The following is a 12500-nucleotide window of genomic DNA, read 5'->3' on the forward strand; positions in this document are numbered from 1 at the left end:
AAACATCGCCTGTTCATTGACGGAGTAATGGATCAGGCGGGAGCAGGAGTGGGCGAGAAAAAAACGAAATATTTAGACCATAGAGTGTACGAAACTTGTACGAAACTTTTCCGAGGTGAGCATGAAGCGCTGGTGGGGAAATTTAAATTGGCCAGGGGAGTCTTTATGAAAAGTAAACACACACGGAGGGGGCTTTCAGTGTTTGTATCCGATGCAAAGAGAGAATATTGAATGCAATGAAAGGGTCTATGCATTGAACAAGAGGTCAATGCGAGACTTTATTTATTTCATTCATTTTTTGCAAAACGAAATATGAGATACAAGGAAATATGTGGAAACTTCTGAAAGAATTTGGTGAAAATACGGTTCAAGAAAGACTGGATGAAGAAGACACAGGAACACGCACCGAATACGATTCTCTGTGTTAGAGGATCTTGTGAATGCAAAATTATAGATAAAGACAGATAATGAACCGTATTCACGTTGACAAATGCATGTGACTTCAATGAAAATTAAATTAAAAATGTAAATTAAAAAGTGACTTTAAAGTAAATTCAGGATAAAATGAACAAGGCTTTGAGGTGCATTTCGGTTGAAAATTGGTGACCAAAATCAATCATCACCGTTCGTATGTTTTTTCAATCACCCAGGACTGTCAAGAATTAAAGTTTCCTTCGACTTCTTTATATGATATCTAGCTTCTTAGAGCCAGCATTGGAAATATGAAAGTATTATTTGATTTATATATTTTTTCATGTATCGTATATATGATTTTTTTTTCAGATACCGTATATATGAAATTTTGCCTGCACTTAATGGAAGTAGGAGGGGGGGGAGGGCAGAGAGGAGGAAGAGATAGAGGACCTGCAAGGTACTGTTATCAAAATTGTAAAAATAATGATAATGGTTATGATAATAATTATAATAATAGTGGTTATCATTATTATAATTATTGCTTATTATTATTTTTTATTATTATTATTATCATTACTATCATTATTATTATTATTATCATTATTACTATTATTATTTTTATCACTATCATTATCATTATTATCTTTATTTCTGCATTATTATTTTCATGATTACTATTATTATTATCATTATCATCATCATTATTATTATAATTATTATTGTCATAATTACCTCCGCTATGGAGGCTATGTTTATGGTACTGTTGATCCGAATCCAGTGCAGGATAACTGAAGAGTTGTGAATAGATAAAAAGAAATAAATAAATGAATAAAAAAAATACCATAGGTTTCTTAGCCCAACTTAGATGCCATAAAATTCTGCTGGTGATCTGAATCCAGGATTTTTTTCGTTTTCTTTTTCTTTTAAGGATCCATTAGCATTGCGAGATTGGGAGACACGGACGTCACCGGCGTATTTGAGAAAGAAGTGACTTCAATGTAATTCTTCAAGTGTGAATTTTTCTTACTGCATCAGTGACCCTACCTTGGCGGAGGTAAGCGCTGTTGTAAGAGTGTTTCTGGTCATCATTGTTATCATTATCATTATCAGTATTAGCTTATCATTATTGTTATCATCATCATTATCTTTGTTGTTATCATTATTATTATCATTATCATTATTATTACCAGTATTATTATTCTCATTATGATTATTATTGATATTGTTATTATTATTATTACCATTATTATCTTTATCTTATTATCATTATTATCATTGTTATGTTCATCATCATTATCATTATTATTATTATCACTGTTATCCTCATTGTTATTATTTTTATTATTCCTATTGCTATCGTTACTATTACCTTTATTATCATTATTTTTTTTATCATTATCATTATTATTATCGTCATTACTATTGTTGTTGTTATCATTCTTATTATTATTATTATTTATATTATTATTATTACTATTATTATTATCATTATCATTATCATTTTAATAATTATCATTATCATTATTAATATAATATCATTAGTATTGCTATTATTACTATTATTATTATCATCATCTATATCATTTTTATCATCATTATCATTAGTATTATCATTATCAGTATCATTGTTATCATTCATATTTATCTTCGTAGAAGGTATATATGAATGCTTACATACTCTTCACTGACAGATCGAGAGCGAAAGGAAATAGATCTCTTGATAAAAAAGGTTGTTCCTGACATCAAAGGAAAAGGATAAAAAAAGAGAAAAAAGGAAAAAGGCTTATCTTTCCATCTTCCAGTCTATTCATAATTGCCTATATTTAACTTCGTTTCCCATATTCATTGTCGTAGTTATTTCCCTGTAACCCTTTGAGCAATCCTCAATGGGAGGGGGGGCCGGCACGAATATAAGAGAAGGAAGTAAAATAAGGCAGTCAACTTCACATTTTTGAGCATTCTCCTGAAACTGCATAACTAATACAATCACACCAATCAGATTTAATAGAGATTCGTTATCCAACTAATCCGCGCCTACCGGTAAACTCCAAGCTTAAGAGATTGTACAAGTCTGTCATCGTTTTCTTCCCGTCGCCATAAAACTTTTCTTCATGTAGGTCACTCCCTCCCTCCCACCCCTTTTCTCCTTCTTCCTTTAACTCTCTCACCAGAGTAGTCATCGGTTGCCATGGAAACCTCCGGCGAGTCATCCGTTAGGACTCTCCTTCGGCAATCACAACAGAGGATGGAGCTCTCAGGTACAAGAAGTTTTGATAAGTTGTTTTTCACATTTTCCCGGAGTTTTCTACGTTGTCAGGCTTAGTGATATGAGCAATACCGTTTTCATTACTAATTCCAGTGCTGTAGGGGATACTATTATTTACGGTTGGTTCAACTGCCGTTATTAAAGTTTTTTTTCTTGCTAGTGAGGCTGGTATCATGATTATCCTTATTATTATATTTTTTACCGTCTAATTCCTGTCATTATGATTATCATTACTACAACTACCATTATCATTATTATTGTTATTATCATTATTATTATTATTATTATTGTTATTATTATCATTATCATTATTATTATCATTATTATCATTATTATTATTATCACTTTGATCATTACCATCATCATTATTATTATCATTATTATTATTAGCATTATTTTTTGCATTATTATTAAAACCATTATCATCATCATTATTACTATTATTATTAGCATTATTATTAGCATTATCGTTATTGTTGTTATTATTATTATCATCATTATTAGTATTCGTACTAGTATTACTATTATCATTATTGTTTTTATCATCATTACTATTATAATTATCATAACTATCATTCTTATTATCATTACTATCATTTTTGTTATCATTATTATCATTATTCTATATCATTATTATTATCATTATCATCATTATCATAACCATAATTATTAATACTATTATTGTTACTGTTATTACCTTTCTATTACTTTTGTTATAATATCATTTGTCACTGTTATTACTAATATAATGAAATGATAATAATAATCATTACTAGTATCATTATCATTATTATCATTATCATCACTATCATTGCTATGATGGTTGTTATTGTTAGAATAATGACAAGGATAATGGTAATGATAAGATAATAAAGATAAAGATTATTATTATTATCATTATTATTATTATCACCATTTTCGTTGTTGTTAATAGCTTCATTATTGTTATTGCTATTATCATTATTATCATTATGGTTATTATTATGATTATTTTCATTATTATCATTACCATTAGTTCTGTTATCATCATTATCTTTATGATTATTACTGTTATTAATATTATTCTTGTTATCATTATTGTCGTTATTATTATTGTTTTCATTATCAATATTATCATCATTGCCATTTTTATTATCACCATTATTGTTTTTGGTGTTTTTTATTATATCATTACGACTATTCTTATCACTGTGCTTATTCTTAGTATTACTATCATTGTTATCATTATTATTATCGTTATCACTGTCAGCATTATCACCATCATCATTTTATTATTACTATCATCGTTATATATATTTGTTATCATTCTCATATTTTTTATCATCATTATTATTATTATCAATATCATCTTTACCCCCTATTATCATTGTTATCATTATTATTATTGTTATTATTATTATCACTATTATCATCGCTTTTCATTGTTATCGTGATTATGAATAGTATTATTGTTGTTAACCTCCCCCACTTCCCTCGCACCCTTCTTCCCTTCCTTTCCCCTTTAAACCCCCTTCGTTTCCCCTCATCCTTTGATATATATGTTGTCAATGTTCATCCCTTTTTACATCAGAATGAAGCAACTTGAGCTCCTCAGTCGGCCGGAATATGAGTTCAGGCTTAACGTATAAGTATTTTGTACGAAGAAGCGGAAAAACAAGAGAAAAGACATACTCTAAATGACGATGTTGATTATATTATTAATGATAATAATAGAGATAATTTGGAATATCATCAGTATTGTTACCATTATCTTAATTACTATTATCATTATTATTATAAAAATAATGGTGATAGTTAAAGGTATATTATTTTTATTGTCAGTATTATCAATATTGTTATGAATATCGTTATCATCCTCATTATCATCTTCATTATTGTTCTTTGATTGCCATAATTATCATTAGTAGTACTGGCATTCGTAATTTCATCATCATAAGTACCATTACCATGACCACCACCACTAGGCCCTTTCCAACAGACCCGACCTCCCCCCCCGCCCTCTAGTACCCGAATCCAAACCGTGCCATTATTAATCCACAATTCCCCGTTTGAATGACACGCCGTCCGTAATGTTGTCACGCCGTCAATTGCGGCATTTGTCTCTTTCATATTTTAAAGCAGACGACATTCGCTTGTAATAAAGCTGATGGGCTGATGGACGTCGGAGCGAGGTGTTTCCTGCAGCTGATGAACGAACGCCTCGGTCGCATTCTTGCAAAGGAGGTGAGGGGTCGTTGTGAGGAGGGGCCGGGCGGAGGGAAGAGACAGGGGAGGGAGAGGGGGGAGAGGAAGGGGAGGGAGAGGAAGAGGGAGTGGAGGGAGAGGGGAGAGGAAGGGGAGGGAGAGGGGAGAGGGAGGGAGTGGAGGGGAGGGATAGAATGGGCGGTGAGAGATAGAAAGGGGGTTTGGGAGGGAGGAGGATTGGAGGGAGGGAGAGAGAATGAGAGGAGGGAGGGAGAGAGAAAGATACAAACAGATGTACAGACAGACATATATAATGACAGATAGACATAAATAGGAAGACAGACAGGCAGAGATACCTACAGAGATGGAGATAGGAAGACAGAAAGATAGAGACTGACTGTGAGAAAAAACTGATAGACAGACAGACAAAGGTATGCACAGTGAGAGAGACAGACAGACCCAGAGATACAAAGACTGACACACTTATGGGCAGAGAGGATGACAACAAACCAAGAAAAAAAACAAAAAAATACGCAGGGAGGGAGACAGAGAGCAAGAGAGGAAAGCGAGACAAAACAATAAAAAAAAAAAAATTATAATCCGTGGGAAACGCATCGAACACGTTAAACAAAAAAGGAAACAGCGTAGACAAGAAACAAACCCCGCACGAGTCCACAGTGTGTGAAGACGGCAGCCGAGCGTGCGCGCCTGCGACTCCTCCGGGCACGTGTAAGCAGGGGGAAGAATACCCAAGGTTAACCACATTACAATGAATTATTGCCCATTAGAGTCATGCCCATCGGAAAAAAGGGTCTTCTCGCGCAACACTGCCCGCGCTCACATAATAGGGCGTCATCCTCGTCGGTTCTGCAAGGAGGGCTGATGGTGGGTTGGAGGAGTGTTGGAGAAGGGTTGGAGGAGGGTTGGTGGGGGAATGGAGGAGAGTTGGTGGAAGGATGGAGGGGGGTTGAAGGAGAGCTAGAGGGGGCTTGGAGGAGGGTTGGAGGGGGGTTGGAGGAGTGTTGGTGGGGGTTGGAAGCGGGTTGGAGGAAGGATGGAGGGGGTTGGAGGAGAGCTAGAGGGGGCTTGGAGGAGAGTTGGTGTGGGGTTGGAGGAGGGTTGAAGGAAGGCTGAAGGTGGGTTGGAGGAAGGATGGAGGTGGATTGGAGGACTGGCCGGGGACACTGGACAAAGTAGGGACGAGCGGGATGGGAGGTTATCATCGCAGCAACGAGGAGTGAGGAGAACGGGGGTTAAGACACACATGGGTTACGGTGTGTGATCCTCTTCCCTCTTGTACTGGTGAAGGTGTAAATATTCTCGTGTCGATGCAAATGGCAATAATAATTCTAAAATTGATATAAACAGTGATGACGAATGCCACAATGATAATGGTAAAAAATAACGGTAACAAATTTTCGGATTTTTTATTCTCAATAGGAGCTGCATGTACAATACATTATATATATCAGGGGTGGTCAACCTTTTGTGAGATATGATCTACTCTTTCTACAGTTACCCTGATGCGATCTACCAGCCTAAGATTCAAACATATTCCATAAATGTAACTGTAACAGTGTAACATCATTATAAATATAAATATAACTTAATCCTAGAAAAAAAGAGAAATATAATAATCCAAGTATCATGAGTACTTGGATATGCTATTGCAGCTATTTGCCTGTCAATTTCTGAAGGACGAATTATTAACAGATACAGTAGTGTGATCGACTTGTTGGCCACCCCTGATATGTGGTATATATGTGTGTATGTGTTTGTGAGTGTGTGTTGTGTGACTGTGTCTAAGTGCAGCGTGTCTAAGTGCACTGTGTCAAAGTGCAGTGTCTAAGTGCAGTGTGTCTAAGTGCAGTGTGTCTAAGTGCAGTGTGTCTAAGTGCAGTGTGTCTAAGTGCAGTGTGTCTAAATGCAGTGTGTCTAAGTGCAGTGTGTCTAAGTGCACTGTGTCAAAGTGCAGTGTGTCTAAGTGCAGCGTGTCTAAGTGCACTGTGTCAAAGTGCAGTGTGTCTAAGTGCAGTGTGTCTAAGTGCAGTGTGTCTAAGTGCAGTGTGTCTAAGTGCAGCGTGTCTAAGTGCACTGTGTCTACGTGCAGTGTGTCTAAATGCAGTGTGTCTAAGTGCAGCGTGTCTACGTGCAGTGTGTCTACGTGCAGTATGTCAAAGTACACTGTGTCAAAGTGCAGTGTGTCTACGTGCAGTATGTCAAAGTACACTGTGTCAAAGTGAAGTGTGTCTAAGTGCAGTGTGTCAATGCAGCGTGACTGTCAGCGTGCCCCCATACAACGAATACCCACGTCATCCCACTCGCCCGCTCTCCTCGGGACTCACCTGAGCGGCGCCGCGTGCAGTCGACAGCCGAAACCCGGGAATTGGGTTCTCGGTTTTCTTTTTATGATGTGAATCGAGTCTTGCGGCTGAAGGAAATGGCGAATGAAGGAGATAAAGATAGAAAGGGAGGACCAGGGAGAAGGAAAGTGAAAATAAGAAAATGAGGAATAAATGGCAAATAAAGCAGGAGGGAAATATAGAAAGGAACAATATCAGAAAAAGATGGAGAGCAGTCCCTTGAAGAGAAAGCACGAACAGACGAAGACAGAAGAAGGGGAAAAGAAGAGAGGAAAGTACACAAGGAGAAGAAGAGAAAACGAAGAGAAGAAAGTACACAAGGAGAAGAAGCGAAAAGGAAGAGAGGAAAGTACACAAGAATACGAGAAAAAGAAGAGAGGAAAGTACACAAGGAGAAGAAGAGAAAAAGAAGAGGAAAGTACACAAGGAGAAGAAGAGAAAAAGAAGAGAGGAAAGTACACAAGGAGAAGAAGAGAAAAAGAAGAGGAAAGTACACAAGGACAGCCAAGCACAACAGAGTAAAGGGAGTCAACGAGGGATGAGCAGCGCGTTCCTCAAGACGCCAGTGAGCGAGGAAAAAGTAATTAAGGAAGATGACAGTGATGCTCCTCGGAAAAGGGGGGGGGGCGCTCTCCCCTCGTATTCTCTCTCTCTCTCTCTTTTCTTTCTTTCTCCGTTTTTTTTTCCTTTTTTCTCTCTCTTTTCGTCTCTCTCTCTCTCTCTCTCTCTCTCTCTCTCTCTCTCTCTCTCTCTCTCTCTCTCTCTCTCTCTCTCTCTCTCTCTCTCTCTATATATATATATATATATATATATATATATATATATATATATATATATATGTGTGTGTGTGTGTGTGTGTGTGTGTGTGTGTATGTTATATATATATATATATATATATATATATATATATATATATATATATTTATTTATCTATCTATCTATCTATCTATTTCTCTATCAATCTCTCTCTCTTTTCTTACTTTCTTTTCGTTTTATTTTGTTCTCTCTGTCTGTCTGTCTGTCTCTCTCTGTGAAAAGGTATGAATGAGAACGAATATCTTCTCAATACAAGAGATATTCCTTCTCATTCATACCTTTCCACATTTGTCAACGTGAATACGGTTCAACTCTCTCTCTCTCTCTCTCTCTCTCTCTGTCTCTCTCTCTCTCTCTCTCTCTCTCTCTCTCTCTCTCTCTCTCTCTCTCTCTCTCTCTCTCTCTCTCTCTCTCTCTCTCTCTCTCTCTCTCTCTTACACACACATATGTGCACACATTCACTTAATGTGTGGTTGTGTATGCAAATCTACGAATTTACATACGAAGACAACTCGTGCTAATTTTAGTCTGTTATTATCACCTCCGAGTGCAAAGGTCGAGTGGATATTTAAAGATGTCTGAAGCACCGGAGCGGCCGGGCAACAATACCACCAGGGGGATCCTTGTCACCGCGAGTAAATGGTAAATAACAATGATGAGAACTGTATTGTGAGTAATAATAACTGCATAATTGTATAAAAAAACATTGCATAATTGTATAATGATATTGCATAATTGTCTAATGATATTGCATAATTGTATAATAATATTGCATAATTGTCTAATGACACTGCATAATTGTATAATAATATTGCATAATTGTATAATAATATGTTAATTATATGATAATATCATTGTTGATAATGTAATAATACAATTGATGATGATATCATACTAATATAATTGTTAATGACATGATAATATAATTGCATCGCGAATACAATGGACACATTAACATTAACAATAATAGTTACCGTCACATTACCAAAGCTTTAAACATGAATGCCAACAAAGATAATGAGGATAACGGTAAAAACAACAAATTAAATCGGATCACATCATCGTGTGGTGGAATTAAATATCAGATTTCGAGAATGGAAATATTTTCTTGCAAAACATTAACCGCTAGAGTTCAACACCTGAAATTTCTGGGCGAAACCGTGCCTCTCAAACGCATCTACCATGCTACAGTTAACATAATTTCCTAGTTGGGTATGCTAATATAGAATCACTGGGCAGATTATTTTAAAAAATAAGTATTCTTGCGTTGGCTCTTCCAATTTTATCATTACAAATGCACTGTTCATACCCTCTTCTTTTTTGTTCCAAGAAAGATGGGCCAGAATCACTGTTCATAGACACTTCCTGCTTTTGCCGAAAACACTAAGAAACTCAAGAAGTTTCGGTGTGTCATGAATATGGTAGCTGAGCATTTGGTTCTGAATAGAATCGCTTATATCACGTGTTAAGTTCCTATTACTAATGATATTGCATACAGCATACTAATCAGCATTACTTTCCATAGCGCTTAGTGAAAAAGCGACACGGATATGAATTGCACAATTGCAAAGACGGAAAATGGTCATGAGTATCTTTACATATAACTTTAAACGTTTAACATGGATCCAAAAGCACCTCTCCGACATCGCTGCTCATCTCCAGAGCAGCCCAAGGGCTTGAAACTGTTCAGACTGTTCGAACTACAGACAGGATTACCTTCACGACCCCACTGAACGTGTTTTGTGCCTCGGGAGCGCTGTTTCCGCCTCTCCTCGCCACGCATTAAGATCGATTGTTGCTTACCTGCCTTCTGTCCTTATCACCTGTTACCACAACCGTACAGGTGCTTAGACGGAACCGCTGAAGATCATTATGAGAAGCTTAACGACTAACATCAACATGGAAGGAAGAAGTGGAAAAAAATGGTAATAAAAGATGGACACTCCTTGCGTGTTCTCTTCTTGTATTCCTTCTCTTACCGTTTGTTGCTTTCTAAATGGCGTTTCTCTTCTGTTTGCTCTATATCTGTTCTCTCTAATTTGTCGGATGTTTCTTTAGTGTTTTCCTCTTTTATTTGCATCTCGTTTTGCGCTCTGCATGTATTGCAGCTGTTAGCTCGTGGCTCATAGTCTTATTTCTGTTTATTTTCTTATTACAGTTTTATTCTTATTGTTTTACTAGTTGCCATTTGTTTTTTACCTTTTCTACATATTAGTATATGAAATACTTACTATGCATTATATAGTAATTTGTAATATATACATTTTTTTAATAACACTGTGACCCTCGGTCGCCAGCTGACAAATCCTACCTGTTCTCTGAAGAAGCCTGCACAGTGTTTAAGCTTAGTACATATTATCAGAGTCAAGTGCCAAGCCTTTTGCTTCTCAGCATCGAAATATGCGAATAAGTACCAGGCAAAACCACTTGGATATAAGGTTTCACAGTTTGCAGAGCTGATGATTTCCACACACAAAATTCAGCTCAGCGAGTATGCGGTGAATCCCTTGTGTTTCCCCAGCGAGAGCCTTTAAGTTTGCTCAATAAATCATTTTCAAAAAGGGACAATGTTCATACTATACTCTCGGCGTTATTTTCGTGCAGTGTTTATCTAGTTATCTGCCAGCGAAATCTTGAACTAAATGTGAACGGCCTGGAGCTCGTAATCAGCTGAAGAAAGGACTTGTAAACAGAGGCCACTAATACCACTGTTGGCCTTGCGTCTTGTACATACAGCCGCTCCCAGACCTACCTTTCTTCTTGGAATTCAAAGAATAGAAAGGAATGAAGACACGTGAACATCTTCGTTGTTCAAGAGACTACGAAGACAGAGAACATGAGACGAGAATGAGATACATCAACGCACAACATCTGATGTCAGGCGATTAAAAGGTCTCCTTCCCTCAAGAGTGGCAAAGACTGTCAGTAATGAAAATTAAAATCCAGCTTTAAATGTGAGTGGCGCTCCGTCCTAAAGAAATAGTGATAATCATCATCATCATTATCCTCATCGTGATTACGAGAATAATAAAATAACAAACATTAATGTCATTATTTATTTAGTTATTATTGTTATTACTATTATTATTATCATTATCATTATTATCATTGTTACTATTATCCTTATTATTATCATTACTATTACTATTCTTATTGTTATTATTATTATTATTATTATTATTATTATTATTATTATTATTATTATTATTATTATTATTATTATCATCATCATCATCATCATCATCATCATTATCGTCATTTTAACCATTAAAATTATTGTTGTCGTTATTTTTATTGTTATCATTGTCATTATTATTATTATCCTTACCGTAATTATCATTAATATTATTAGTATTATCATCATTATCATTATAATCATTACTACTACTACTACTACTGTTAGCATCATTATCATTGTTGTTGTTGTTGTTATGATCATTATTGTTATTATCAATGTTATTATCATTATCATTGCTATAATATTTTTCACTATCATTATCATTGCTATCATTATTCACTATCATTATTCTTATTATTAACATCATTGTTATTATTATCGTTATTGTTATCATTATTATTTTCTTCTTCTTATTATTATTTTCTTCTTCTTATTATTATTATTACTATTGTCATTATCATTATCATTAATATGATTATCCTGTTTATTATTGTTATTATTATCATTATCATAATCATAGTATCGTCCTTATAATAATAATCTTTATCATCATTATTAATTATCATTATTACTTTATCATTAGTATTATCATCACTATCATTATTGACATTATGATTATTTATCATTATGATTATTGTTATTATGACTATCATAATGATGAAGATAATGATGATAATCATTATCATCATCATTATTATCGTTGTTCTTATTTTTATCGTCGTATTCTTTATTACTATTCTCTTCCTTATATTCTTCTCACGCCCCGGCCTGTATGGGTCGAGTCGCTTGGTCTTAAATGCATTTCCAAGTTCCTATTAAGCTCATTACCAGCACTGATTGGCAGATATTAAGGCAATGAGTCTCATTATTGTCATCATCATCATTAGATTTCTTTCAGTAAAAGTAATGTGTATTCATTTCATAAAAAGAATCGTGTCTTAGAATGGTTAGCGAGTGCGCGAGTGTGTGTTTGTATTCATGCACAAACACTAGTAAAAGTCATGAAAGAAAGTTTATGTTTTTTTCTTCAACAACGAATTCGTTTTGAATTTTGTTGGAAAAGACAACAATGAAAAAAATAATTCAATACAGAGTGGAAAATCCGCGTAAAAAAAAAATCATAAGCCTACTGACACAGCAAATAAGAAATGCGCATGAGAAATGAAGCGGGAAACGTGCCCAAAATAATCCCGCTTTTCCCTCGTCAGCCTCAGCAGCCTCTCCGTGACCTCAGCCGCCGGTGGCCTTCCTCTGACCCCGCGTGGCAGGCGCCGTCGCT

The sequence above is a fragment of the Penaeus vannamei genome, chromosome 7 (assembly GCF_042767895.1).
Source record: "Penaeus vannamei isolate JL-2024 chromosome 7, ASM4276789v1, whole genome shotgun sequence".
NCBI lineage: Eukaryota > Metazoa > Arthropoda > Malacostraca > Decapoda > Penaeidae > Penaeus > Penaeus vannamei.